The sequence below is a fragment of the Equus quagga genome, chromosome 6 (assembly GCF_021613505.1).
Source record: "Equus quagga isolate Etosha38 chromosome 6, UCLA_HA_Equagga_1.0, whole genome shotgun sequence".
Taxonomy (NCBI): Eukaryota; Metazoa; Chordata; class Mammalia; order Perissodactyla; family Equidae; genus Equus; species Equus quagga.
In genome coordinates, this window is record NC_060272.1 from 97106730 (window position 1) to 97131387 (window position 24658).

The following is a 24658-nucleotide window of genomic DNA, read 5'->3' on the forward strand; positions in this document are numbered from 1 at the left end:
TTGACATATACATTGCATTAGTTCAAGATATACAACATAATAACTTGATGTATGTATATATTGCAAAATGATTGCCACAGTAAGTTAACACAACCAGCTCCTCACAGTGACAATTTTTTGTCTTGTGATGAGAACTTTTAAGATTTACTCTCTTAGCAACTTTCAAATATACAAAACAGTATGTTAACTATACTCACCATGCTGTACATTACATCCCCAGAATTTCTATAGCTGGAAGTCTCTACCTTTTGACTACCTTCACTCATTTCACCCACCCCACAGCCCCTGCTTCTGGCAACCACCAATCTGACCTGTTTCTATGAGTTTGTTTTTTAGATTCCACTTATAGGTGAGATCATACAGTGTTTGTCTTTCTCTGTCTGACTTGTTTCACTTAGCAAAATTCCCCTAAGGACTATCTATGTTGTCGCAAATGGTAGGATTTCCTTCTTTTTCATGGCTGAATAATATTTCAGTGTGTGTGTGTGTGTGTGTGTGTGTGTATCACATTTTCTTTCTGTACTCATCCATTGGTGGATAATTAGGTTGGTTTTTTTAAATTATGAAAAAAGTTGTATATAATATATAATCTCAAAGTCTTTCATATATTGTGAAAGTCATTTTTCCCAATCCTTCTGTAAAGCTCCAAACTTTACGTGGTGTGTAGAGGCAAATTAGAGAAGATGCCATAAAGAGACATCCAGCCTGCCTCCTGTGTGGCTCAGTCTGCATCCACCTGTCTGCAGACGACTTCAACTGGCAGCAGCATCACACCCAGAAAGATGGCTCCACCACAACCTTTTCCAAAATAAGGAATGGCTCAGAGCTAAGTGGAAAGCAGTGGGAGCAGGCCATGTGGAGGAGCAGTGGTCAAGCAGAGGACTCAGGGTCAACCACAGGACACTCTCACCACCTCCCCCTACTAAGATGATTCTTAGGAGAGAAATGTTGACACTGGGTCCACTTTTGTTATAAAAGAAGTTATAAATTTTAGTAAGAAGTCAAGTTTAGAGACAAAGATTTAGAAATCCCCAGCCTTGTTATGATATAATCACGGGAGTGTATAAAATGGACAAAAAAAAGCATTCAAAGGAGGTACAGAAGAAGGAGAGCACAATATCATAGACCAGTGGACATTGTTGGTGCTCTACCCAGATCTCCTTGGATCCCAGTTACAAAGGCCTGCATTTTTGACTCTCTTCAGACGACTGACCCATGGTCATTAGAGATGGTTTCTCCATATGCTCAAAAAACTGGAAGCATCTAGGAATTGATGACCTCCCCAGTGGCCCATAGCCAATGACTGTCAGGTGTGGGTATGAAAGCCTAGCTCCCTTTACCTGTGTGAGGATAAACTCTGGCAGGTTTCTGCTATAGGAATAGGCTAAAATTGAGACTTCACCTGAGAATACACTCATGCTTCACTTATTCCTTCTCTGTCCTTCCCCACCCTGCTTCCTCTACTCATTTGCTAGTCTTTCTTGGGAGTGTTCTCTCAATAAATCACATGCATCTGAGTTCTTGTCTCCAGGTTTGTTTGTGGTAAACCTGACTTAAGACACACACATTAAAGGATGCCATCATTACCACCTCCCAAAATGGTAATAGTTATAAAATGTAATGTTTTGTTTTGTTTTGAGGAAGATTAGCTGTGAGCTAACATCTATCGCCAATCCTCTTCTTTTTGCTGAGGAAGACTGGCCCTGAGCTAACATCCATGCCTATCTTCCTCTACTTTATACATGGGATGCCTGCCACAGCATGGCTTGATAAGCAGTGCATATGTCCACAACCGGGATCCGAACTGGTGAACCCCAGGCCACCAAAGCAGAACGTGCAAACTTAACCACTGCACCACCAGGTCAACCCATAAGATGTAGTGTTTTAGATCAAGAAAGATAAGCACTGCAAAGATTTAGATCAAGAAAGATAAGCACTGAATTTAGCAGCTGGGAGATTACTGTTGCTTCTAATTCTCCTACTTATTATATAACATCAACAAGGGAGCAGAGAATAACCCATGCAAATGTCCTTGACACTGTCACTAAATGTCACCAACCATCAATCCTCTTTTCCAGTCCTCAGAAACCACATGTACACACTCCCCACATTGCTGCTAAAACCATAAACAAAAAACAGAGGTAGAAGAAATTTAAAAATTCTTGTAAGAGGACACAGTAAATTTAGTGGCTTCAAGGAGTTTAAATCAGACACAGATTAACTGCATGTCAGATGGCACTAGAGCAGACTTAGTGGGAAGGAGGGCACCTGGAATTTCCACTTATCCTATCCATGGCACCACAGACAGACACAAGCAGTAGAATAATTGAATGCTTAGAACTGAAAGGGATCTCTGAGAAGTTTCATTTTATCCCCATAGCTTATTACATAGTCCATGACAATAAAATGCCTTGGCTAAAAGTTGAATTATCACTCAAGTTCAAGTCCTTTGGCTCCCTGACTTTCCAGTATAACACACAGCCTTTCAAGTTCTTATTTGTTATCATTACTAGTAAGAATGTCAGTATTACTATGTGTCAGGCACTTGGCTAAGTTCTTTACATTGTCTTATTTCATATTCCAAATAGCCTGTAAGATGGATTCCCTTATTCCCATTTTATAGAAGAAGAAAGAAACATAGAAGAGATTGGCTTAATTGATGTAACGTAGCTTACTGTAGCAGAGGCCAATCTAGAAACCCAAAGACAAAACTGGAATCCAAAGCCCATGTTCTTCTTACTATGCAGACAACCTGCTCTCATTCTTTGACTGAAAAGCTGAAAGTCCTGTCTCCTCAGATCCTGTCCTAGAATAATTATAGGACTGTATGGTCCTATGACCCTCCACTCCACCTTCTCTTTCAGATAGATAAATAGATAGGTAGGTAGGTATATAGGGAGGGAGGTAGATAGATAAATAGATAGATAGATAGATCGATCGATCAATAGATCCAACCCATATTTGAGTCACTTACTTAAGCAGAAAAAAATTTAGGAATTCTGCTTGGATTATGCAGCTTTGGGATCAATTCTTTTCTTTCCTTTCTTTTGAAAAGAGATGATTTGCAGCTTCCGTATCATTGCATTGTAGAACACTCTTACTGGAAAGGGTCATCTCACACCATTCTTTCCAGATGAACAAAGACAACACTGAGGCCCTGAGTAGAGGGGAAGAGCATTGGACAAAGAGCTTGGAAATCTAAATATTAGACCAGCAAAGGGTAGAGCCAACTGTGGCAAACGTCCTGGTTCTACATCCAAGTGAACGATGCCTCCTTTGAGAGTATGGCCTCAGAGAACTTCACAATTGTCTGATAAAACAACTGCTCGAGTTATTATTGAAAATCTTCTTTTGCAACTACCTCTGAGAGATGTATACAGTTCTGTGAGGTGAGCTATTTTCCAGAATAAAGCCTGGTTCCTTATGCAAAATAGAAGTCTTAGTTTTTGCTCTTTAGTATGAGACTGTGAGCAAGAAAATATACTGCTCTCCAAGACTCAATTTTCCCATCTACGTAGTGGGAAAACAACAATGCCTGGAGGTATGATAATAAAATGGGGTAATGTTTATAAATGTGATTTTGAAACTGTAAAATTCTTTATTCAGATAAGACAGAAGTGGAAAGTCAATCTTAGTTGTTTATTATGGGGCAAAATATCCTACTTTGTTCATCCCTAGCTAGAGGAGACAAATAGTTTAAGAGCTTATAATGACATTGACCATTTCTGCTTCCTTATTCCCAGAAATAAGCACCACATTCAAAAGTTACTCAATACATCAGTCATTATGAAAAAATTACCACCAACAGAAAATGCTATGATGCTGGGTGGTTTTCTTTAATTTTCTACTGTTTCTCATGTCTTGAGAGAGAGATCTTTTTGAGCCTTTGACCCTCAGACAAAAATAAAACCTCTGAGTCTGAAAACCCATAGGCTTCACTTTTCTATGAACAGCATTGAACACGCACGATGAAGAATTTATAGCCCATGATGTGAGTCAACTTCTTTGATAAGGGGCCTAAATTTAATTTGCAAACATGTAGCTATGACCTCCCTGAGCCAATGGCTAGAGATTTGAAGCAGCGTGTGTGGGCCAGCTGTGGAATTTGGCTCAGCTCCTAGTTGAAGTCACCTCCCTTCTCTAAAAATTCTTTAAATACTGGATGAGTTGTGTGTAAGTAGAGGTTGCAGGGGGAGGAGGTGTGGGGAGCTGTTAACAAAAGACAACAGATGAGCTCATGAAACTTTAACAAGCTGTTGGGGAGCACTCCACGTGTGGGGTTTGAAGGCTGTTCCCTAGTCCTCTGTAGTAAGCTTATTGGAAAGGACAAGATCTTCAAACGAATTTTCTTTTTGGAGAGGGAAGGGTGTGTGTTACACAGGAAAAGGCCTTGCAATTCGGATCACACTGAAGGCCATTCATGAAAGCCTGGAGGCTGGCTGACTTGACTAGAGTACCCGCATTCGCATGGCTACATATTGTACACATGGTCACAATTTACTATAAAACCCAGGGGCTTTCCAACAGCATGTGGCTCTTACGTGCCCACCCGGTACCTGAACTTTCCTGAAATGTTTGTTTCACATCCACTTACACAATCCCAGGCAAAGGTCAACAGAGCATTCCGAGTTGCTGATATGGAATATCACTGGCAACTTCTGGGTCTATACGTATTCTAAGTATGCCGTGGAACACGAGTTCAGTCACAGAATTAGCTGAGAGACCCATATTCTAATAGAGTCAAACTCTGACTTATTTTCACATCAAGGAAATATCTGCCTTAAAACAAAGCATATTTTATGCAATTCCATCTTATTAACAATGTTGATTTCATGACATAACATTAAAAATTTTGCTTGTGGAATATATTATACATTTGCTTTATGTTTCTGCAAGAGAATATTCCCATAATTAAAAAGTTTTTAAGCAGAAAACAAGACGACTAAATTTCTCACAAAAATATGCCTGTGATCCTTTTGTGTATCTGCCCATTAAATTGCATCTAAATTCAATAATTGATTTGAAATGGCAAAACACAATTGGGTCTTTTCTTTAAGCATTATTCCAATAGAATACAATAATTATTTTAAAGCAGAAATTCTCTGACCAAATAGCTCATAGTCCTTTTCAGAGTTTTATAGAACTTTCATTGTTTGGATGTTCTTCAACCAGAAAAATCTTCTTGTGCAGAATGATCTTATTCTGCCTCTATTAACTATTTTATCTCTTTGCTCATCTGTATATGGAGAGATATTCTAAATGGTTCTAAGTTCTCTTCTAGCCCTAAATATTCTTGAATAGTATGATCCCATGGTCCAAAATCATTCTACAGAAATTTTTCATAGCACTTTCACACTTATATTTAACTGTATATTGCACTATAGCAAATAATTCCTTGTGTTCTAGAGGCCCAAAGGAATTAATAGAGCATTTAGTAACTAATCTATGCCCCAAGTCTACAAGTGTAGGGAGAAGTAATAAAACCATTTTTAAAACTTAATGCATTAGCATAATAGATCCTATGTGCAAAGTTAACAAGAAAAAAAGTAAAAATGGAATTACTATCCTTAAACAAGAGAGTGGTAAATTGATGCATAGATGGCTAAACAATTTAAGCAAGTATGTCAGCTTTAGCAGAACCAGGCCAGGAAAAGGGGAATATTATTTAGCATCTACTATATTGCAGGCAGCATGTTAAGTTTTTTTCACATATATTATCTCAATAATTCCGCATTTTTATCTCTGTTTTTAACAATGAGATAACCAGTATCAGAGAGATTGTGGTATCTGCTACCACAAATTATTATAGCTGATACTTTATGAAATTGAAACAGGCATATTTTGGCTACAAGGAACAGAATATCTAATTGATAGTAACTTGATCAAATAGTGGTTTTTGTTTTTTTTTTTTTAAAGATTTCATTTTTTTCCTTTTTCTCCCCGAAACCCGCCAGTACATAGATGTGTATTTTTAGTTGTGAGTCCTTCCAGTTGTGGCATGTAGGATGCCGCCTCAGCATAGATTGATGAGTGGTGCCATGTCCACACCCAAGACCCAAACCGGCAAAACCCCAGGCCGCCAAGCGGAGCGAGCGAACTTAACCACTCAGCCACAGGGCCGGCACCCTCAAATAGTGTTTTACATTTCTTAAATAACAAGAAGTCTGGAATTAAGTAATCCAAGGATTTGTTCAGTAGCTCAATGCTGGATCCACTTCTCTATAATTCCTGTCACCTGACCCTCATGATCACAAGGTGGCTGCAGGTCTGGATCACTCAGAAGTACTATAAGAACAAAAGATTCAAAGTTCTGTGAGTATGTGTGTACATGTGTGACAGATGACTGAAGTTGACATATTTAATGGCTAAAAATTATCAAAACCTATAAGTTCCTGGAGAAACATTCACCACTTGTCTCATAGGCCAATTTTATCCAGAAAGGCAACTATGGAAGGCAAAAGTAGGTACACGACCACTTGGAAATACAGTCACCATGGAGTGGCTCACTTAGAGGCATGAATGAGCTACACACATCCAGCGAAGACCAGCTAATGTAAATAAACAAGATACTCTTTTTTCCAAAGGAAAGTCTCTTAAAAGAAATAAATGTAGCTGTTGATATGATGGGCTCTCCCTTCAACCTTTCAAAGATGGAATTTGCCACCCTTCCAGCTTGTAGTAAATGTTAATTTCTGTGATCTTGCATTCACAGTCAGTTAAAAACAACAAAAGTTTACAGCAGTGCACCATGCCACCCATGACTTGTCCTAACTCTACTAAGGCTCTAGTGTTCCTATTGCACAATGTGCTTATGTGCCAGTAGAACCAGGCCATAAATACCCCAAATGGTGCAACTCTAAGCCCTGCCTTTCTACTCCCGATGCTGTTTTTTCATCCCTAGCAAACAATAGCTTTAAAACACCTTTTACTTCCTGAAATGACCATGCATCTTCCTCTACTATAGTCCTTCTTTTGATCCTCTTCACCTTCTCTTCTCTTTTATTAAGATTTCCTCTTTACTTTCCATATTATGTTTGTTATTCCTTTCCAACATCCTAAAAGAATTCTTACCAGCTTGTAGTATCTACTTTAGAAGTTACTGACATATCAAATCTCCAGGGTAGACGTGCTTCTTTACATTCTGCTGAAGTACTTTCCAGATGTTCCTGAGAACTCATGTTCCCAGCAGGCTGAAGAATTAAGGCCGGTGCATCTCCTACTAGCCTTTCTGCTTCACGTTGTTCAAGCAAGTGAGGAATAGTTGTTCATAGCATATTATTTCAAAAAGGATTTGGTATGCAAAGAGGGTAATTTCAAATATTGATTCTCATAGACTCATTGTCCCATTTTATATGGGAAAAGAACCATGAATATATATGCTTCAGGAAAAAAAATCACCTATAATTCCTACATACCTTTGGACTTTTGAGATTTTAATAGGATTCTTCCGCCTAAAGCACTGGGAGAAAAAGAGAGACCAACAGTACATAACCTACAGCTGATAACAACATGATCACTTTCAGGTCATGACCTCATAAAATCATACCTGGACATACTAATAGTATCGCTTTATAAGTGCAGCGTGGTGTGTGAAGAACAGCGAACTGGATGTAAGGACTCTTGCAATCTTTCTCAGGGATGAATATATGACTAAGCAAGATTAACAACCTGGTGGTTAGATTTGGGCTAAGTGCACATTTTCCCCTGGATGTGTGATATGAGACTTTGGCTTCCTAATGGCACCATACCAACCAGCCAGAGCAATAGCCTGCTGTCCTCACCAGCAGCCATGTCCCAGATGCATATAAAGATATGCTTGAGAAACAGGCAGAAGAGGTGAGTGGAGTCTCCCCAAATACACATCTAATCTCAGACTTAACATTGTTGATGGGACCTTCCACAATCACTCTCCCTCTCTAGGTTGGTTCCCTCCTCTGCAAAATGAGAAAGTTCCAATAATTATCAATATTAGAGCATCCCTGAGGTCATTTCCAACCCAAATACTTAGTTCAGCATTATGTACTCTCAAATCTAAGCTGTCCACCTACAGAGGGGAGAGGGGAAAGAACAGATCTGGCCATTCATTTTCAAGCATCTTCTCTTTGATTTCCCATTACAATGTCTTAGCTCCACTTTTAGTACTTGTATAATAATTACCTACACGTGTGACAGGGTACCTTTCTTTTCTTCCTCCCTTCCTCCTACCACCCACTGATATTCCTACCTCTTCCCTCAAAAAAGCTCTTTGGGAAGATGGAGGGAAGCAAAAGAGAATCTGACTCTGGAAACATATCAAAGTAATGCCTAAAAAAGGGTTAATGTTACAGAGAGAACACTTTATTTTTCTTCTAGTTGGAGGACCATATGAAGGTTTTACATCCTTCACATGGAGCCTAAAGAATATGTTACTTTCTCTCCAACTTCGAATTCTGCAGACTTTCTCAGTCCAAGGCAACTTTAATGTCACCTGAGGCCAAAAGAAATACTTAACAATTCCATTTATGAAGTTCTTAAGTTCCAAACCCTTAATAAGCACTTTAGGCCTAACAACTTAGAGCAGTTTGAAAAAATACTATATATAAATTGAAAGGAAAATATATTTTTGTTTTACATAACCATAATCACTTAACTAATGGGATGTATGTGCCTGTTGGGCACAACACAACTTCTCAGACCTTAGAATTAGATTGAACATCACTATTGCACGTTGATTTTCAAGGACACTGGCTTCTTAACACAGCAATTACTAAAAATTTAGCTTTGCTAAGATATGACTTCATTAAAAGCAATGTAGCACTATCTGATGTTAAAACCGTACTTCATGGGGGCCGGCCCAAGGGCACAGCGGTTAGATTCATGCACTTTGCTTGGGAGGCCCTGGGTTCTCTGGTTCAGATCCAGGGCGTGGACCTGCCCACTGCTTGTCAGGCCACCCCATGGCAAGCATCCCACATATAAAATAGAGGAAGATGGGCACAGATGTTAGCTCAGAGCTAATCTTCCTCAAAAAAAAAAAAAAAAAACAGTAGTTCACGTAGTGTCCAACAGAGGTCATGCTGTTCTCTTCAAAAACAAAATATCCACAGTGATGGTGCCCCTTTGAATTTGCTGTTGTGTCCCAGGGCACTTTGGCACAGAGTTTGTGACCCACAGCCCTATCTCCTTTCAGAGGGAAAACAGTTGTAATTGGAACCAATCTGGTACTAATTGCCTAGATTCCAGAAAACCAAGGGAAGGAAAGATGGGTAAAAATATGGACAGGACCATAAGGATAGCAGAGGGAGGGAAACTAAAGAGAGAGGAGGGACTCTTAGTTGCCCATCCAACATGGACTTTATGAACTGATGATTGACTCAATGGGAAAAATAAAGTAAAATGCCCCACATTCCTATGCCACAGACAGTGTGGACATAAGTAAGTTTACGTGTATATCCGTCTCCCTCACTAGATTAAGACCCAAGCAGAAGATCTTACTCATTTCAGTATGCCTCCAAATAGCTAATTCAATACATAATACATCAATAATTCAATACATATTGAATTGCCTTACCCAGAACACTGAACTTAAATCTAATTGCAGTAGATGTCTTAATTAATTTGTTCTGATTTATTTTACACCTCTTGAGTTAGGCCTTCCTAGAATTCAACACACAGATTAATGGAAAGTAAGGTTTTTCTACTTCTCTGCTTCTGAGATCCCTTTATGTCCCTGCTGGAATTCTGAGAAGAGGATTAGATTTATGGTTTATTTTGTGTTTCAGACTAAGTACCTAAAGGAAAAACGTGGCTGGTAATGCATGAAGTCCAAGTGCACCCTCACTTATTTTGGCAATGTGTGAAGTGTACCCTCGCTGATTTTACCTCAAACATGACGTTTGTGAGTGTTGATTTCACGGGGTTATTTTTTACTGTGTGAGCAACAACACTTGAGAGAACTGCTCCCAAACTTCTGTTAGCCTTTGTTTACCAATGTAACCAATATGCCAGATATGTCTGTATCATCATTTGCCAGGAAAACATAGATCAAACCATTGTTGTGCAGGGAGATCAAAAAGATACAAGGTTCTTTGAAAAAAATAATAATGGTGATAACAAGGGCATATTAAGGAATGAAATTAAGTAACTGAATGTGGAGTAGAATAATTGGTTTATATTCCTTCTTCATTTGGAAACTTTAACGCTGTTTCAATTTACAAGTTCTTGAGAAAGGGTGTTTGTTTTTTGTTTGTTTGGGTTTTTTTAAATCTGGTTACATCATTTTGTTCACAGTCCCAGAGTTAATCATACTTTGCACTTATCTCTCTCACCTTTCATCAGAAAATTGCTGAGCTACTGATAGCCTTGTAGCCAGATTCTTCCCCAGTGATTGCACAGAACGTGCAAGCTGGCTCCCTTAATAATCAAAGGGATAAAGGAAGGCAGAGCACTGGAATAGCAATCAAAATAGCCTATTGGGAAGGATGCCTGAGAGTACACTGACTTTACAAGCAAGGAAGCAATGGAATGGAATCAAACATCTGAGATAGTAAGGAGAAGTAGCACTTCGCATGGGCCTAGAAATAAGCTGTGGGGCTATAAACATTATCTCATTCACCTACATTTAACAGAAGTAGAAACTGAGGTCGTCAGAGCTGATGTAACTGGCCCTTGATCAACTATGGGGCGGAAGCAAGACCTAAACCTTCGTCAGATCAACCATCAAATTGACACTCAATAACATGTGATTTTTTACATAAAGCTGAGCCATTGCCAGTGCAAAACTGTGGACAAACAGTGCTGGGTTTCAGGGAGAATGCAAAGGCCCTGATTCCCTTTTCAACTTGAAGTCAGGAAAGTCCTCTTAGCATCACCCCACCTATGGCTGGAGAAAGTTGGCCCTTCCAGGAAAGTGTTTCAATAGCAGCATGGAATGACACCTCAGAGCTAATGACAGTTAGGTCTCAGTCATATAATATGAGCTGGCTAGACATGCATTTCAAACTGAGTATCTCTCCCTCCTCCTGTAAATCTGATCCCCCTTGTCATTTCTATTATAAGCACACATCTCTTCCCCTCCTGATTTTCAAGATTTGTTAACTTGACCTTATTAACTTTTTTCCATGGCTAAAATTTGGCCTGATTCACTTCATATTTTCTTCCTGTTTTCAATCAGAACTAAAAATGTTTAAAGTCGGACAAAGAAGTTATTATTCTTCAAAACGTGTTTTGAACAGTCCTGCATTCCAAGTCCCCACTTTGAGTATTAAATGTTTAATGATAGAAAAGCAATAACTAACCAGAGCACAGATCTCAGTGAATAGCTGTTATGTGAATGTACAAGGCTCCCAAGCAGATACAACTTAAGACAACCAGTAGAAATCAGAGTCGACGTTTTGCCTGTTGTCTTAGGTCGGGGTTGCCTAGAAGCAGAGCCAAAGACAGGGATTTAGGCACCAGACATTTGCTGAGGGTGTATTCTTCATGAAAACCCCCCCAAAAAAGTAGGGAAACAGGACAGGGGAGAAGCAGCCTTAGCAGGGAGGGGCATCGTGAGGGAAGGGGACCCCTCTAGGCTGTAGGCCGTATTGCAGAGTTGTCCTCTCTTAAGGTAAGGGGCCAGACTTTGGGCTGCCCCTATCAGTCAATTGCTGACTGCACTTCGGAAGAGGCTAGTGGTGAGAAGGATGGTAAAATCCCAGGCGTCTCTAGGAAGGCAGCTCAGCCAAAAAGAATTTTCTGTGGAAGTTAGCAGGTATAACAGCGGGGAGATGGATACACCAGCTGAGAAAGAGGATCTGGGCGGACATCAAGAGCATCGACTATAGCATCCCAAAGCACGGTTTTCTGAGAACTTGTTAGAAATGCAAATTCCCACTCCCCACTCCAGACCCGCTGAATCAGAAACACTGGCATGGGAGCAGCAACCTATGTTTTAACATGCCCTCCAGGTGATTCGGATGCCCTCTAAAGTTTGAGAACCACTGGATGACAACTATCTTCCCATCAAATATTACATATCACAAAGCTATTCACTAAAAGACTTAAGTTAGTGCAAGTGACATTGAAACCAGGAACCTCCTGAAAAGTATTTTGTTTCAGATATTTACAAAAGACAATCCCATAATTAGATGCCTAACTTCAATCAGACACACACATTTCCACTTTCAGTTATTTTCTCTACTCTTCCCCTAATTTTCTGGACTCTTTCCATGACTTCAGGGCTCTGCACAATCTCTTCCCTGAAGCCTTTTAAAAAGCCTTAATTAGTCTCATACACTCATGGGTCATCAACTCCACCTGCCTCCAAAGGAGGGGTTTATGGCCCAATAAAGATTGTGTGTTGCATTATATCCTCCTTCTTTCTGGAATAAAACCTGTGAACACTAAGTTGACATTTTGCAGTCATTTTGCTCAGAGTCAGACCTTATTATTTTCTTAAGTAAGCAAGGTGAAAAAATTAGGCATTCTACCATCAAAGGGCTGTTGTAAGAAGTTACGATTTCAGATTATTAACTAGCTTCATTATTTCTCTCTAGAGGGTATGGAGGGGGAGGTAGTGTGGAGGATTTTTTTCACAAACTTTCCTTTTAACTCTTCCTTTTCACCATTAAAAACCTATATTCAACTATTATCTTAAATAATGGAAAATATTATAAACACTGTTTTAAAGAATCTGCTTTTAAGGGCTACTGGTTCTCTTTTATTATTGATGCTGTTATTATCATGAGCTATTTTAAACATAGAAGAAAGCCCAGAGAATACAACAAACATCTGTAAATTCACCATGTAGATTTTTTTTTTTTTTTGGCAAGAAAGACTGGCCCTGAGCTAACATCTGTGCCAATCCTCTTCTATTTTGTATGTGGGATGCTGCTACAACATGGCTCGACAAGCAGTACATAGATCTGCACCCAGGATCTGAACCCATGAACTCCCGGCCACCAAAGTGGAGTGTGTGGACTTAACCACTAAACACTAGGCTGGCCCCACCAGGTAGATTTTTAAATTATTAATATTTCATCATATTTTCTTGAGAGCTTATCTTATATTAAAAAAAGCTTTATAGATACTGTGAAAGGTCTCTTGACCTGGTTGGAAGGCACATAGGTGTCAATTGTATAACCACTAGTTTTGTTAACCTGTACAGACATTTTTGCACTATTTTTTGTATTATATTTTGCAATAAAAGTGTTTTAAAAGATATAGTCTTTTGGGATGGTGTCAAGATGGCAGCATAGGTGGACTCTGAACTCACCTCCTCCCACAGACACAACAAATTTACAACTACTAGAACTGAAAACTGGATAAAAAGAACTCCCATGGGGCTGGACGATGGCATAGCAGTTAAATTCACATGCTCCACTTTGGCAGCCTGGGGTTCACTGGTTCAGAGCCTGGGCACAGACCTACATGCTGCTCCTCAAGCCATGCTATGGTGGCATCCCACACAGAAGAACTAGAAAGACTTACAACTAGAATATACAACTATGCATTGGTGCTTTGGGGAGGAAAAAAACGTGAGTAAGACTGGCAACAGGTATTAGCTCAGGGCCAATCTTCCTCACCAAAAAGCATACATTTAAAAAAAAAAAAGAATCCCCACAACAAGGGACAGTGCTGACTGTGGTGGAAGAGGCAGAAATTCCTTTCTGGAGAGAAAAAAAAAAAAAGCATTTTCTAGCTCCAGTGCTTCACAGCTGGCTGGGAGCAATCTTAAGGTACGAAGTCTTCCCTGGAGGAGTGGGGGGATCTGAGCAGGGAAGTGTTACCACAATAAGCATCTTTTGGACTCAGCACAACCGAGACAAGTGTTATAATATCTGGCTTTGCTGGCTATTAATTACAACAGGAAACACCCCTAGAAAAGCTATCAGACATGAGGAGAAAAAAAGCCTACTCTTAAAGGGCACACACACTAATTCATCCATTTTGGAAAGCAACCTAAAATCACCAGAAAGAAAGGTGCACAGTCTTTCAGTGAAAACAGACTCACTTGATAGGCCCTGGGCACATCTCGGTGAGAGTTGAGACCTCCCCAGGCTGGGACCACCTCCCCAGGGACTGAGACATTGGAAGCAGCCATTATTGTCACCTAGTACGGGCTGACATAGACACTAGCAGACACCATTGGAGTTCTTCCCCTGGCCTGTTAGCCCAGGGGTCTGCCCCACCCACTAGAGCACCAATTTAATCCAGCTCAGCCAAGACAGGCAGCCTGCCCTAGGGACTGGCCCCACCTAATAGCAAGCCCTTGGGCAACTTGTGGGCCTGCATAGGTGGGATGCCTGGAACCTCTGCAGTGAGTGGGTCCACCTCTGTGGAGCAGGGCATGTGCTAGGGGTAGGCCTACACTGGCAGGATGTGGAGCCTCTGCAGTGGGATGACTGGGTCCACCTCAGTGAGTCCAGGCACACACAAGGGGAGGATTGTGTCCATGGGGCTTGTGGCCCTATGGGCAGTGGGGCTTGTCAGCTGCAACAGATTTGTGCTTCTCAAACAGCAACATAGGGGATCTGCCCCACCTTCTAAAGCTGGAAACAATTGGGTGCTCCCATGCCTGGGGCCAGACCCACTCAGTTGTAATCTTGAGAGAGCTAAACAACAGCCTTGCAGGCCAGAGGACTGTAGCAATTGTAAGCCTCTGAGCATAGCAACCAGCCATGATGGGAGCCAACTCTTTTAACAGAAAAACTGCAACAGGAATGTGCTATTAGGTCTTGCAGCCAACTGTGCTGGGGCTCCCCACACCTGATAAAGTGACTGAGGGACCAGAGCAGCCGCACACAGCTGAGCATTACAACCAGCCTGCCAGGGGGACAGCCTAACCTCCCTAGGCACCTGCATCAAGAGCAACCCTGCCACAACAGAAGGACACACATAGCTCACACAGGGGACACTCCTGGAACATTTGGAACTGGAGACAAGAGGAAAGCACATTGCTGGGCCTCATAAGGCATCTCTTACATAAGGCAACTTCTCTAAGATTGGAAGATGTAGCTAACCTACTTAATACATAGATATAAGCACAGGGAAAGAAGCAAAATGAGGAGACAAAGGAATACATTTCAAGTAAGGGATAAAACCCCAGAAAAAGAACTAAATGAAACTATATGCCAACAAAATGGACAATCTAGAGGAAATGGATAAATTCTTAGACTCTTATAACCTCCTGAAACTGAATCAAGAAGAAATAGAGAATCTGAATAGACCAATCACAACTAAAGAGATTGAAACAGTAATCAAAAGCACCCCAAAGAATAAAAGCCCAGGACCAGATGGCTTCCCTGGGGAATTCTACCAAACTTTCAGAGAGGATTTAATATCTGTCCTTCTCAAGCTATTCCAAAAAATTAGGGAAGATGGAACACTTCCTAACACATTCTACAAGGCCAAATTGCTCTGATATCAAAGCCTGACAAGGAGAGCACAAAAAAGGAAAAATGCAAGCCAATATCTCTGATGAATATGGATGCAAAAATCCTCAACAAAATATTGGCAACTTGAATACAGCAATAGATCAAAAGGATCATACATTATGATCGAGTGTGATTTATTCCAGGAATACAAGGATGGTTCAACATTCACAAATCAATCAATGTGATACACTACATTAACAAAATGAGGAATAAAAACTGCATGATCATCTCAATAGATGCAGAGAAAGCATTTGACAAGATCCAACAGCCATTTATGATAAAAACTCTTAACAAAATTGGAATAGATGGAAATTACCTCAACATAATAAAGGCCATATATGACAAACCCACAGCCAACATCACACTCAATGGGGAAAAACTGAACGCCATCCCTCTGAGAACAGGAACAAGACAAGGATGCCCACTATCACTACTCTTACTCAACACAATACTGGAGGTTTTTGCCAGAGAAATCAGGCAAGAGAAAGGAATGTAAGGAATCCAAATAGGGAGTGAAGAAGTAAAACTCTCACTATTTGCAGACAACATGATCTTATATCTAGAAAACCCTAAATAATCCATTGGAAAACTATTAGAAATAATTAACAACTACAGTAAAGTTGCAGGGTACAAAATCAACTTACGAAAATCAGTTGTATTTCTGTACTCTAATAACAAACTTACAGAAAGAGAACTCAAGAATACAATTCCATTTACAATCACAAAAAAAGGATAAAGTACCTAGGAATAAATTTAACTAAGGAGGCAAAGGACTTATACAATTAAAACTATAAGACATTATTGAAAGAAATAGATAATGACATAAAGAGATGGAAAGAGATTCCACGCACATGGACTGGAAGAATACACATAGTTAAAATGTCCATACCACCCAAAGCAAACTACAGATTCAATGCAATGCTAATCAGAATCCCAATGTCATTCTTTACAGAAATAGAGCAAAGATCCTAAAATTCACATGGGGTAACCACAGACCCTGAATTGCTAAAGCAATACTAAGAAAAAAGAACAAAGCTGGAGGCATCACACTCCCTGACTTCAAAATGTACTGCAAATCCATAGAGATCAAAACAGCATGGTACTGGTCCAAAAACAGGCAGACAGATCAATGGAACAGGACTGAAAGCCCAGAAATAAAACCACACATATATGGACAGCTAATCTTCAACAAAGATGCCAAGAACATGAAATGTGGAAACAATAGTCTCTTCAATAAATGGTATTGGGAAAACTGGACAGACACATGCAAAAGAATGAAAGTAGACCATTTTCTCACACCAAACACAAAAATAAACTCAAAATGGATCAAAAGCTTGAAGATAAGTCCTAAAGCCTGGAAGATAATATAGGTAGTACACTCTTTGACATTGAACTCAAGACTCAATTGGAGAATCCTCTTCCAAGTTCATTGGTTGTTGACAGACCTCAGTCCTCACTGTTATTGTTTAGTTTCTTGCCATGTAGGCCTTTCCATAAGACTGCTAACAACATGGCAGCTTGCTTCCCCCAGAGCAAGTGATGAGAGAGAGAGACCTAACACAGAAGCCACAGTCTTTAATAGCCTAATTTCAAAAGTGACATACTATCACTTCTGCCAAATTTTATTAGTTAGAAGCAAGTCACTAGGTCCAACCCAAGCTCAAGGAGAGGGAATTATACCTGCATGAGTACTAGGAGGTGGGGATTACAAGAGGCTATCTTAGAGACTGGCTATCACAATTATATATAAAACTTAAATGCACTTAACAAATTATGCATGGCCCTTATATATTATATGGGATATGTGTGTGTATTTTTTAAATATATAGTACTTATTTTTTAATTAAATTTTTTTCAAGCCTAGGATTTTTTTCAAATGTTTGTACAAAATTTTTCCAAGAGTATTCACAAGAATGCTAGCTTCAATTTGACAAGTTATTGGTTTATATTTAATCACTGTGCTTCTATTCACTAACATTTTAATCCCATGTACATTCATCTCCTGGTATTAATTTAAAAGTTAATGATAAAAATATTCTACATAATTTAAAACATTTAAGTATACCTTAGGGGCCAGCCCCATGGCCAAGTGGTTAAGTTGGTGCTCTCCACTTCGGAGGCCCAGGGTTCACTGGTTCAGATCCTGGGCGCAGACCTATATGCCACTCATCAAGCCATGCTGTGGCAGTATCCTACATAGCAGAACTAGAATGACTTACAACTAGGATATACAACTATGTACTGGGGATTTGGGGAGGAAAAAAAAGGAAGACTGGCAGCAGATGTTAGCTTAGGGCCAATTTTCCTCACGAAAACAAAAAAACAAGGAGACTTTAACTATATTTCTGCATATCTCTACTTTCTCCTCAGACAAGCCCACAGGTAATACCACACTCAATGGTAAAAAGCTAAAAGCTTTTCCACTAAGATCGGGAATAAGACAAAGATGCCCACTCTCCCTACTTTTATTCAACAGAGTACTGGCAGTCCTATCCAGAGAAATTAGACAAGAAAAAGAAATAAAACGTATCCAAATTGGAAATGATGAAATAAAATTGTCACTATGTGCAGATGACACGGTATTGTATATAGAAAACCCTACAGATGCCACCAAAAAATTGCTAGAATAAACGAATTTAGTAAAGTTGCAAGATACAAAATCAATATACAAAAATCAGTTGTGTAGTACACACTAACAAGGACTTAGCAGAAAGAGAAATTAAGAAAACAATCCCATTTACAGTTGCATCAAAAAGAATAAAATACTTAGGAATGAATTTAACCAAGGAGGTGAAAAATCCGTACACTGAAAACTATAAGAAATTGAAGACACAAATAAATGGAAAGATTTTCTGTGCTCACGCATTAGAAGAATTAACATTGTTAAAATGTCCATACTACCCAAAGCAATCTACAGATTCAATGCAATCCCTATTAAAATTCCAGTGGCATTTTTTACAGAAATAAAACAAAAAAATCCTAAAATGTATATGGAACAGCAAAAGACCTCAAACAGCCAAAACAACCTTGAGAAAGAAGAACAAAGCTGGAGGCATCATGCCCCCTGATTTCAAACTATATTACAAGGCTATAGTAATCAAAACAGTATGATACTGGCATAAAAACAGACACATAGATCAATGGAATAGAAAAGAGCCCAGAAATAAACCCATACATATATGGTCAATTAATTTACAATAAAGGAAACAAAAATATACAGTGAGGAAAGGACAGTCTCTTCAAATAAATGGTGCTGATAAAACTTGACAGCCACATGCAAAATAATGAAACTAGACTACTATCTTACACCATACACAAAAATTAACTCAACATGGATTAAAGACTTGAATGTAAGACCTGAAACCATAAAACTCCCAGAAGAAAACACAGGTGGCAAGCTCTTTGACATCAGTCTTAGTGATGATTTTTTTGGATTTGACTCCAAAAGCTAAGGCAACAAACACAAAAATAAACAAGTGGGATGACATCAAACTAAAAGCTTCTGCACAGTAAAGGAAATCATCAACAAAACGCAAAGGCAACCGGCCAGATGGGAGAAAGTATTTGCAAATCATACATGTGATAAAAGGTTAATAGCCAAAATATAAAGAACTCGTAAAAGTCAATAGCAAAAAAAAAAACCCAATCCAATTTAAAAATGGGCAGAGGATCTAAATACATATGTTTCTGAAGAAGACATACAGATGGCCAACAGGTACATGAAAAGGTGCTCGACATCAGGGAAATGCAAATCAAAATCACAATGAGATACTACTTTACACCTGTTAAAATGGTTATTATTAAAAAGACAAGAAATTAATGTTGGCAAGGATGTGGAGAAAAGAGAACCCTTGTGCACTGTTGGTGGGAATGCACATTGGTGCAGCCACTATAGAAAATAGTACAGAAGTTCCTCAAAAAATTAAAAATAGAACTACCATATGATCCAGCAATTCCACTTCTGGGTATTTATGGGAAAAAAACAACAAGACTAATTCAAAAAGATATATGCATCCCCATGTTCATTGCAATGTTATCTATAACAGCCAAGATAGGGAAACAACTTAAGGTGTCCATCAAGGAATAAATGGATAAAGAAGATGTCATATATATATGTGACAACATGGATGGACCTCAAGGGCATTATGCTAAGTGAAATAAGTCAAATAGAGAAAGACAAATACCCTATGATCTCACTTATATGTGGAATCTAAAAATCAAAATAAACAAGCAAAAAAACTAAGTTCATGGATACAGAGAACAGATTGGTGGTTGCTGGGGGAAGAGGGGTGGCAGGTGGGCTAAATGGGTGAAGGAGGTCAAAAGGTACAAACTTCCAATTATAAAATAAATAATTCATGGGGATGTAATTTATAGCATGGTGACTACAGTCAATAACACTGTATTGCATATTTGAAAGTTGCTAAGAAGAAGGATCTTAAAAGTCCTCATCACAAGAAAAAAGTTTGTAACTGTATGGTGACAGATGTTAACTAGACTTATTGCCGTGATCATTTTGCAATGTGTACAAATATGGAATCATCATGTTGTACTCCTAAAACTAATATAATGTTATATGCCAATTATACCTCAATTAAAAAATAAACAAAGTTCTTCCAGTGCTGTGCTTTACAAATATGATTATACTTTTCCCCTGAATCCCAGGAAATAATTATAAAAAAGGATAGCATTTTCTTAATTAAAATTTTGTGTCAGAAAAAAATATTTAATGATAAAAAATATTCTACACTATTTAAAACATAAAAGTAGATCCTAACTATATGTCTGCATGTTCCCTACTTTCTTCTAAGAGTAGGTGATTTCATTCAAGGATTGGGCTGGAGGATAGGGTACAGAGATGGGAGAAGAGAAAGATGAGAGGTGGAAAATTCTGACCTCACCTTCACTGTTTTTTCTCGGTCATACGTATAACGGAAGTTCGTTATCAAGCATCCTCTACCAAGATTCCCACTTATTGCTACAGCAACATCTGATGTGGGACCAATGGGCAGATTTATATCATTCATCTTTTATAAATAGTGAGATTCTAATGTGTCCAGGTTGAAGAGTTTGTTAACATGGCTTATTTGCAGTATTTTATAACAGTATCATATACTGGGAATCCACGCGCTATAACCGTTAGGACTTTAGGGGAACTAGTTTTCTGCCCTTGTTGTCAACATTATATTCTGGGCCATGGAGATTCCTGCTTCTTTTTGGCTTCCCTTGTCTGACCAAAGCAAACAATATGCCTAGGTTCCATGTGGATGGTAATAAATCATTTGTGCTGCGTATCTCTGGGTATATTATCTCTGTTTAATTCTTGAAAATGACAACTGTTTTTGCTTATCTTTTTATGCATTCTTTCTAGAAGCTCTCAGATTTTGGCCTTGGTACCCAGAAGGTGCTCAATTAACATTTATTGAATGAATTACTGGATTGATGAATATCTACTCTAGATTTACACACACTCTTCCAGCCAGGTGCTGATCTCTAGATCATGGTGCTTTGAAACTACATAATCTTGATATTCCGTGGACCTAATGAGTTCCACTAGAATCCCAATGTTTGAAATAAAGTCATCTAAGCCTCAGCTCCTATGCTTATAAAATTGGGAAATACAACTTCCCACTGCCAAGGATTATTAAGTATGAAAATATGAGAATGAATGTGAAAAAGTTTCATAAACAGTAATATTTGTTAAAGTATTATTACATTGTTACTGTCATCAATCACACCAGATATAATTTATATCCCATTATAACAAACTCCAAGGATTTTTGGCCATAATGGCAGCTCATTGCAACAAATATCTATCTAACAATTATACAATGACCTGAGGCTTGGGCATATCCTTGTTAGTTCAAAGTATAGAATACTTATTTGTTGTAATATATTTTTAGAACAACTTGACTTGCAGTAATATTACCAGGATTAAATCTCAGAAACTTTCAATATACCAGTTTTAAACCAAAATGTTAAAAAGAAAAGTGGTAGGCACCAGACATGACATTCAATCAATGAACAAGCATTTGGAGGTATTACATCCTTCAGGTACTATGTATCCAGCTGTAGATAAGACACTCTGGCAGTGTAACGGACAAGCGAACCAGAAGACTACAGTTCTGCTCATGAGTCAGTCATTACCTACTTGAGATGCCTCCTTTAACAAGACACTTCATACTTCAGTTTCCTTATCTGCAAAAGGCGAGTATTAGACTAGATCCAATTTTCTGAAGGGCATTTCTTGGAACTCTAAGAACTCAAGGACCACTCCAGAGGGCCTGAGCAGGATTAGGGTACATTCGGACAGGTAGGACTCAGGGACCTTGGTGCTTGTTTCATTCTGATTTCCATTTTGGGATATCCCATTAATTTTTATTTGAAAAGTGACTCATTGTTTGTTGTTGCTGTTTGTGCCACAAGTACCTCAAACTTATCATGTCCAAAATCGAACTCAACATTTTCTTGTCTTCTCCATCAAACAATACTAATCCCCCCTCCCAAACTTCATCTACAGAGCATCCTAGGTGAGAAGACTCAGTATCATGTTAACTCTACCCTTTTCCTCAGCAGATCCTCACCTCTCAACATCCCATCAATCGCCAAGTCTTATCTAGAAGGAATTGAGGATACAAATAGCAGAAACAGAAACTTAAGGCTTTAGTTTCTTTTACTGATCAAAGTTATGAAAATGAAAGCTACAATTATATTTGATGAAAATTCTTGAGAACAGTAATTCAGTACTGAGCTGGTTATTACTCTTCACAATAAGATAAGAGGAGAGAATTGTAAAATATTTACATTTTGATCACAGAAATATGAAAAAAAACCAGAAAGCACTTTTAGAAAACTAGTGTGATATATGTCTCTATGTGCTCTAATTCTTGATATGATCAATCATAATTCCTCTGTTTAACGTTTATCAAAGTACTCTAAGATATTCAACTGTTAACCATAAATAGCTTTCTGTTTGTTTCTTTGATTTCCAAGGAACATAATTCTTAAACTTGAAGCCTATGATGATCACAAAGCTTCTTCATATGGAAAATTGGCTTTGTTTACTCCATCTTAGAGTATTTTCATATGTGAAATTTTATTTCTTTGCATGATCTATAGAAATATTTGTTATAAGAAGCTATAATCTATAGAATATATTTCTTAGAGGAAACATTTTTTCCACTGTAAATGAATTCACCAACCATGGTGGTACTTAACCCACCCCTCTGCAAATGAAGACATGAGTCTTGTGATAACTAATCCTCCATTGTAATATGTTGTGTATATTCTCTTATTAAACAGAGAGCATTATTCCTGGCTCTGCCCTATAGCTACAAAAAATAAAAATCCTCAGATGGATCTTATCCAAAAAGAGCACTAAGTTTTATTTCTTCCACAAGCTTGCACAACAGGTTAAACATAAGCATGGAGTCACACCTTGTGGACAGAAACCTGTTTGGAGTAAAGAATATGAACTTCATGCCTTATTTTTTCATACTGTTACCTTTATCTAGAATGCCCTTCTGATGACATTTCTATCTGGCAAACTCCTATCAGCCATTCAACTGTGTGTGTGTGTGTGTGCGTGTGTGTCTATGAAGCTGTCCCTTTCTCTTTTTCTTTCTTTCCAGGAAGGACTTACTGCTATCTCTTCCACGTTCACCTGGTACTTAGGGCATTTTTCAACTATGGCACTTGGCACATTATATACGTTATTTATTTATATGCCTTCCTATCAAACTAATCCATAAGGCTTTACGGAAGATTCTATGTCCTATTATCTTTGTAACCTCAGGGTCAAGCAGAGAAACTAGAGTTTAATAGCATTCAGCGAGAGTCATTGAATTGAATTAAAGAAGGCTGGATAATTACAGTGGAGTCAAATTACAGAGAGCTTTGAAAGCCAGCAGAGCAATTGTGACTTGATGGGGTAGGCTTTTGGGAGCTACTGTGGGAGTGAAAGTTTTCTATGATACTAACTAATCTCCCAAACTCCTCCATGGGATCTAATCAATTTGAGAAATATATGTATGGTGACTAAAGCAAGATATTACATAACATGTTCTAGGATCCTTGATAAAACTAGAATGGCTAATGCAGCTCAGCTCTGTGGCCAAAAATAATCATACTAGCCCTTCTTCTCTGGATTGAACTTGCCGACTCAGTCATAAAAAGGACTGACAGAGAATCGTTCGAGGGGTGGGGGAAGCAGACACACAGCCAGAAATCTATGCTGTAGTGTGTTTACCACAAGAGGCAAAAAAGAGATAAAGAATGTCATTTACAGACAGACATATCTAGGAAAGCATGAGCCAAGAAGTAGGGCTACACACGAGGAAAGACTTTGAATGTATTATCTCCTCCCAACAGAAAAACTTGGTACAGAAGATTCTTCTGACTCTCTATCTGATTATTATTCCATAGAGAAGATTGAGTGATGTTGTTTTCCCTCTGAAAACTACTATCTCCTAGAAGACAGAGGAAAAAGTCTTCATGAAAAGAAGAAGGGAAGAGTAACAAGGGTTCCCTCCTGACCACCAGCAGGAGAAAGTTCTAGAGCAGCACTGTCCAACAGAACTTTCTGCACTAATGGAAAGAAATGTTTACATCTGTGCTGCCCAATATGGTAACCACTAAGCATGAGTGGCTATCGAATACTTGTTAGTGGCTAGATTGATTGAGAAACTAAATATTTAACTTTCTTTAATTTTATTTTTAATAGCCACACATGGCTAATACTAGCATCCATATTGAACAGTGCAGTTCTTCAAGAAGAGCTTTCAGCTTATTCTGACAATGGTAAGGAGAACTGGGTTAAGGCAGAGGCATTTAGGATGAAGACTAGATTAGTAGGATCTGCCATTCACTTGGCAGTTACTGTGTGCTGGACGTTATTTTTGTTTCTAATTGTTTAACATGTATTAACTAATTTAATCTTCAAAACTCGGCGAAGTCGATGACTTTATTATTTCCCTGTTTCACAGATAATGAAACAGTACCCAAGATCACATTTGGTGAATGGCAGAAGTGAGATTTCAACCCTGGGAGTCTGCCTCTGCCTGGGAGGGATACCACGTAGATTGCAGCAGTCATGCAAATGTCGGGGCGATAGAGAAGAGGTAAAGTCAAGATTCTGAAAGAATTAATAGGATATAGCAAATGAGAAAAAATGACGGGCCTACAATCATATCATCACCAATGACATTTTTCATTCCCTATTAGGCTCACAGCAAGATTAAGGTGACATTATGTTCTACTGTCAC